The following is a 7,657-nucleotide window of genomic DNA, read 5'->3' on the forward strand; positions in this document are numbered from 1 at the left end:
CATGGCTTCTCACTCCCGAAGTTCACCTGTCTGCACCACATACCTGCTGAATTCTGTGGTTCAAGTTGTGCAGATTGTTGTGTTAATCCTCCAATCAGTTTTCTAAGTGTGCAGGATGGTTTAGTGCAGATGGTCTGGCTGTATTTCATGGACTTGTGACACACAAAAAACTTCCATGCTATTCCACCATCTTGGTTCCTCCCCCCTCCAAGAGACTTTTCTTGAATAATGAGTTTATCAGAAGAATATAAGTTTTTTGGAACTTTTATTAAACTCTGAAATTCATTAGTTTTTCCAATATAACATAACAAAAACTCTGATTAATTAATTAATTAATTAGTATCAATATTGTTTTATGAAAAGTAGTATTAATTCTGATCAATGTGTGTAGTCACTGTGTTTATGCTTTTTAAAGCATAGGTATTGAACAACTTTATTTTTTTAATATTGAATAAATGTTTATTTTAAAAAAGTTTTTATTTACATTCCAATTAGTTAACATATAATATTAGTTTCAGGTACAATATGGTGATTCAACACTCCCATACAACACCTGGAGCTCATCTTAGCATGTGCACTTCTCAATCCCATCACCTAACACAGCTCTATCACCCACTTCCCCTCTGGTAACCATCAATTTGTTCCCTATAGTTAAGAGTCTGTTTCCTGGAGTGCCTATCTCTCTCTATTTTCTCTTTGTTCATTTATTTTGTTTCTTAATTTCCATGTTTGAGTGAAATCAAATGGCATTTATTTTTCTGACTGACTTATTTCACTTAGCATAGTACTCTGTAACTTCATCTATGTCACTGCAAATGTCAAGAGTTCCTTTTTCATGGGTGAGTAATATTTCATTATATATATATATTTATATATATATTATATATATATATACATATATATGTGTGTGTGATATATATCACACAAAGACATGTGATATATATATATAAATATATATAAATATATCTAATATATATATAAATATATATAAATATATATAATATATATATATATAATTTATATAATATAAATATATATAATATATAATATATATATAAATATATATAAATATATATAAATATATATAAATATATCTAATATATATATATAAACTAATATATAAATATATATAAATATATATAAATATATATATATATCACATGTCTTTAATCCCCTTTATCCATTCATCAGTGGATGGACACTTTTGCTCTTTATATAATTTGATTATTGTAGATGATGATGCTATAAACATAGAGGTGCATTCATCCCTTTGAATTAGTATTTTTGTATTCTTTGTGTAAATACCTAGTAGTGCAATTTCAATCATAGGGTAGTTCTATTTTTAACTTTCTGAAGCATCTCTATAGTGTTTTCCAGGGTTGCTAACACCAGTTTGCATTCCCACCAACAGTGTAAGAGGTTTCCCCTTTCTCCACATCCTTTCCATCACTTGTTTTTTATGTCATTGATTTTAGCTATTCTGGTTGGTGGGAGGTGATATCTCTTTGCAGTGTTTTTTTAAAGGGACAGAACACAAGCAGGGGGAGGGGCAGAGAGAGAAGGAGACAGAGAATTGAAGCAGGCTCTAGGCTCTGAGCTGTCAGCATAGAGCCCAACAGGGGGCTTGAACACATGAACTGTGAGATCATGACCTGAACCAAAGTCAAACACTTAACCGACTAAGCCACCCAGGAGCCCCTTCCTTTCAGTTTTGATTTGTATTTCGCTAATGATCAACGATGTTGAGAATCTTTTCACGTGTCTATTGGCCATCTGGATGTCATCTTTGGAAAAATGTCTGTTTATGTCTTCTGTCAATTTTTAATTAGGATTACTCTTTTGAGGGTTTGAGTTTTAGAAGTTCTTCACAAATTTTTGATACTATCCCTTTATTGTATATGTCATTTGCAAATACCTTCTGCCACTCCATAGGTTGCCTTTTAGTTTTGTTGATTGTTTCCTTTTTGTGCAGAAGCTTTTTATTTTGATGAAGTCCCAATAGTTTATTTTTGTTTTTTCTTCCCTTGCCTCAGGAGACATATCTATAAAGAAATTGCTATGGCCTATGTCAAAAAGGTTATTGCCTGTGTTCTCTTCTAGGATTATAATGGTTTCATGTCTCACATTTGGCTCTTTCATCCACTTTGAAGTTATTTTGGGGTATGGTATAAGAAAGAAGTCCAGTATCTTTCTTTTGCATGTCGTTGTCCAGTTGTTCCAAGAGCATTTATTGAAGAGACTGTCTTTTTCCCATTGTATATTCTTTTCTTCTTTGTTGAAGATTAATTGACAACAAAGGTTGTGGGCTCATTTCTGGGTTTTCTATTCTGTTCCTTTGGTCTATGTAACAGTACCATACTGTTTTGATTACTACAGCTTTATAATTTAACTTAAAGAATTGTGATGCCACCAGCTTTGCTTTTCTTCTTCAAGATTGCTTTGGCTATGTGAGGTCTTTTGTGCACCCATGCAAATTTTAAGGTTGTTTCTTCTAGCTCTGTGAAGAAATACTGTTGGTGTTTGATAGGGATTGCATTAAACGTATAAATTGTTTTGGGTGGTATAGATGTTATAACAATATTGGTTTTTCCAATCCATGAGCATAAAATGTCATTCCATTTCTTTGTGTCATCTTTAATTTCTTTCATCAGTGTTTTATACTTTTCAGAGTACAGTTCTTTCACCTCTCATGGTAAGTTTATTTCTTGGTATCTATTATTTAGGGTGCAATTGTAAATGGGATTTTTAAAAATTTCTCTTTCTGCCCCTTCATTATTGGTGTGTAGAAATGTAATAGAGTTATATACATTGATTTTGTAACCTACAATTTTACCAAATTCATGTATCATTTCTAGTAGTTTTTTGGTGGAGTCTTCCAGATTTTCTATATATACTATCATGTCATCAAATAGTGAAAGTTTGGTTTCTTCCTTACCAATTTGGATGCTTTTTATTTCTTTTTGTTTTCTGATTGCTGTGGCTACGACTTCCAGTACTATTTTGAATAAAAGTGGTGAGAATAGACATCTTTGCTTTTTTTCCTGATCTGAGGGAGAAAGCTATCAAATTTTTCCTTTTGAGGATGATGTTAGCTATGGATTTTCATATACGGTCATTATTATGTTTGGGTGTGTTTCCTGTAAACATGCTTTGTTGAGGATTTTTATCATTAATGGATGTTGTACTTTGTCAAATTCTTTTTCTGCTTCTGTTGGAAGGAAAGGGTAATATGGTTCTTATCCTTTCTTTTATTAATGTATCATGTTTATTGATTTGTGAATATTGAATCACTCTTTCAACCCAGGAATAAATTCCACTTGTTCATGGTGAAAGATTTTTTTTTCATGTATTATTGGATTCAATCTGCTAGTATTTTATTGAGAATTTTTGCATCCATGTTCATCAGGGATATTGGCCTGCAGTTCTTTTTTTATTGGAGTCTTTATCTGGTTTTGGTGTCAGGGTACAGTTGGCTTCATAGAATGAATTAGAAGTTTTCCTTCCTTTTCTATTTTTTGGACCAGTTTAAGGAGAATAGATATTAACTCTTCTTCAAATGTTTGGTAGAATTCACCTGTAAAGCCATCTGGCCCTGGAATTTTATTTGTTGGGAACTTTTGGTTTATGTTTAAATCCACAAAACCTAGTTATCACCTGTTATTTATGCAATGAAAGGCACCTGTTGAGACTGAGTTCATGTGAATTACCTTTTTATTTCTACTTAGAGTCAAAAGAGTTAAATGGGAACACCATCAGCATAATCTTTAATAAATTTAGAAAATTTTTTGATTTTAGATCTCCAAAATACTTTAAAAGATATTCAGGTGTGGAATCTGTCAGCAACTTGAAAAAAATCCTATGTCAATTTTATAAATTTGAAATAAACTTATCCTTTCTTGTTTTATTATGATTCAATAGTTTTGGAAAATATACAGTTTTGGATTTTCATCAAATTTTTGCATAGTAGAAATTCAATAAGAAATTGCTACATTAAATAGGAGTATCTTGGGCCATTTTTAGTAAGTTTTCAAATTTTAGAGCAGTTTTATTTTAAAACAGTTTACAGAATTATTGCAAAGATAATGAAGATAGTTTCCTCATATCCCACACCTAGTTTTCTCTATTATTAACATTTTATATTAGAAAGGTATTTCTAAATTTAAAATTAGCTTTGATCATCTGGGCTGAAGGAGTATTTGTAGGTTTCTCCATAGTAAAGTTAATCTTTTTTTTTTTTTCTCTTTCTATACTGTGCTTCTTGGAAGAGAGACTTAAGGAATGGGGAGTATTTCTACACCTCATTTGGGGAAGATTATCTACATAAATTATTCAGAATTCTTTTTTCACTGGACACTTGTCTATTCTCTTACATTTATTAAGTTTATTCAATTATTTATATCAGTAAGATCTCAGGGACATTTATAGATTTATATTGTGGGTTATAATCCAATACTAATTTATTTATTTCTTTCCTCAATTTTTTTCCCCAGCTTTGTCCATTGGGAGATCTTTCAGTTAGATCCTGTGTCTGTTTGATATATCTTCATCATTGTGTGTATGTGGGGTTTTTGTTGTTGTTGTTCTTTGGAGCACCTTCCCTTTTTAACATTACAAAATGATCCAGGATTATCTTTTGGATACCCATCTAGTCCCAGAATAAGTCGTTTCTCCAAAGCGACCTAGTTCCTTTTTTGGATAATGACATTAGAAGACAAAACCCGGATGCTAGTTACAGTTGTTACTATTGGGTATCAATGATGCTAGGCCTTTTCAGTGACATAGCAAGGATTTAGATGCGTGTATGACAACCTGCATGTATACACATATTTTAAAATATATCTATTTGTAATTAATTTCTTACAAATAAGCTAAATACAAGTTCATACTGATGTATCCACTCTAATTCATTACTCATAGGTCATTTTAGTCTCTTCTTGTTCCTGGTCTATAACCTCTCACTACAAGAGTGAGAAATCCAGTTCTTATCACCAACTTAAATTTCCTGTTAAATTCCAGATATGTATATAATAGTTTCAGAATTGTTAATTCATAGCTCTGTGGGAATGAACTTCATTAACTAGACTGTAATCCCTTTTGCCCATAGACTTACCAAATGCACTAATTTCCAAAGTTACTTATGTCAGCACAATATTTCTGTACTGCCTTCAAGTGAGATGGTTTTTTATATTTGTAATACATTTAAGTTATTTTCTCATATCCTGCCTTCCATCACAGTTTATTTACCCATTTACTCATTGAAGGAATCTTGGTTGCTTTTAGTTTTGGTTAATTATGAACAAAGTTTCAATAAACATTTGGGTGTATGCTATTGTGTAGACATAAGTTTTCAAGCCAGTTTGTAATTACTTAGAAATATGATTGCTAAAACGTGTGGCAATACTATGTTTAATATTGTAAGAAAGTGTCAAACTGTCTTCCATAGTGGTTGTATCATTGCACATTCCTGTCAGCAATGAATGAGAGCTCCTATAACTTCACAACCTCTCCAGAATGGCATTGCCAGGTTTTTGTTTTTAGTTTTGGTTCGTTGCAATTTTAATAGGTATGTAATGTTTTATCAGTGTTGTTTTAATTGTAAGTTTTTAATAACAAGTGATGTTGAATAACTTTTCACTTGGAAGCAAAAAACAAAAGTATCCTAGATTCTAAAAAAGTATTGTGTTTCACCCAGATTAAGTTAATAAAGGGTTTCATTAATAACATTTTAAATCTGATTGGATTATAAGATATTTTACCATCACATAAATGATAAGGTCACCTAAGTTAATGTGGGAGCCAACATATGTTCTGTAAAATCCTCTTTAGATTCTAATTTGAATGCATGATGTTGCTGAATATTATAAATTTGGGAACACACTCTCATTCTTTCCTATTGTTTGCATTGAATCAGGAATATATCCAGTTCTTCTCTAAGGATCATGAAAATTCTAAGTATCAGAGTATGGTACCTAAAAAAATACACAAATGCACTCATAGATTGTATTAAATAGTCATAGGGGTTTTTTTCCCCCTATTTTTTCCTGATAACCCTGATATCAGCACTATGAAGTCGAGTAGGAAGTTAATCAAACAAAGATGGTCTCAGAGGTTAGAAAGGCCAAAAAAATAGAAATATGACTGAAATTATTGAAAATCACAATGTAAAATGAATCTTAATTTTTAAGAACTTTAAATCCTATTGTCAAATTACACAATTCTTTTCGGAATAAAAACATAATTTTGATGGAATTACAGATTGGCAGAAGTCAATTTTGCCAACCCATTTTGAACTACTTTACATAAAGTCATATTATATTAAATAGCGTCATTTGAAATGAGCTGAAGTATTTGTTAATTGTTATTTGGGTAACTGAAAAACTCCTAAAAATTAATGGCCTTTATAATAATTTGATTATGTGTCCTTGCTATAAAGAGTTACACTTTCTTTTAAATAAATGCTTAAGAGCCATGAACAAAATGCAAGGCAACCTGTAGAATTGGAGAAAATATTTGCAAATCCTGTATCTGATAAGTGGTTAATATCAAAAATATGTAAACAACTCACACTACTCAATAGACAAAAAAGCAAAAACAATGTAATTAAAAAATAGGAAGAAGAGTGCTCACTTCAGTAGCACATATACTAAAATTGAAATGATACAAAGAGGATTAACATGACCCTTGTGCAAATATGACATGCAAATACATCAAGCATTTAATATTTTTAAAAGATGGGTGAAAGAACTGAATAGACATTTTTCCAAAGAAGACATATAAATGACCATCAGGTACATGCAAAGGTGCTCAACATAACTAATCATTAGGGAAGTGCAAATCAAAATCACAATGAGATGTAACTTTCCACCTGTTGGAATGGCTAATATTAAAAAATAAGAAATAACAAATGTTGGCAAGGATATGGAGAAAAGGAAATCCTTGTGCACTGTTGGTAGAAATGTAAATTTATGCAGATAATATGGAAAATAGTACAGAGGTTTCTCAAAAATTTAAAAATAGCACTACCATGTAATCCAACAATTTTACTTTTGAATTTATATGAGGGAAACAAAATCACTATCTTGAAAAGATATTGCCACCCCCATGTTTACTGTAACATTATTTATAATAGCCAAGACATGGAAACAACTTAAGTATCTATCAATGAATGAATGGAAAAAGAAAATGTGATATATAATAAATACATATATAACACATCAATTAATATAATTTTATATAATATATAGTTAATATTGTATATAATATAAATATACATAATACATATATACATATATAGGTATACATGTATATGTATATATAATATGTATAACTCATATATGATGTGTATATATTTAAAAAAAATTTTTTTAACGTTTATTTATTTTTGAGACAGAGAGAGACACAGCATGAACGGGGGAGGGGCAGAGAGAGAGGGAGACACAGAATCGGAAACAGGCTCCAGACTCTGAGCCATCAGCCCAGAGCCTGACGCGGGGCTCGAACTCACGGACTGCGAGATTGTGACCTGAGCCGAAGTCGGACACTTAACCGACTGAGCCACCCAGGCGCCCCAATATATTTTATATATAATTAATATAATATATACAATAAAATATCATTTGGCCATGAAAATAAAGGAAATCCTATCGTTTGCAACATG

The 7,657-nt window shown here is 31.2% G+C and overlaps 1 non-coding gene across 1 annotated transcript; it reads left to right on the plus strand.

Moving 5' to 3' along the window:
* Positions 1-6,619: 6,619 nt before the first annotated feature.
* LOC128775145 (U6 spliceosomal RNA) lies at positions 6,620-6,726 on the plus strand. The gene has a single exon (XR_008419796.1). It is a non-coding gene; the product is annotated as a U6 spliceosomal RNA (small nuclear RNA).
* The last annotated feature ends 931 nt before the right edge of the window (positions 6,727-7,657 follow it).

This window comes from Panthera pardus, unplaced genomic scaffold (assembly GCF_024362965.1).
Source record: "Panthera pardus isolate Hobbes unplaced genomic scaffold, ASM2436296v1 HiC_scaffold_6, whole genome shotgun sequence".
Taxonomy (NCBI): Eukaryota; Metazoa; Chordata; class Mammalia; order Carnivora; family Felidae; genus Panthera; species Panthera pardus.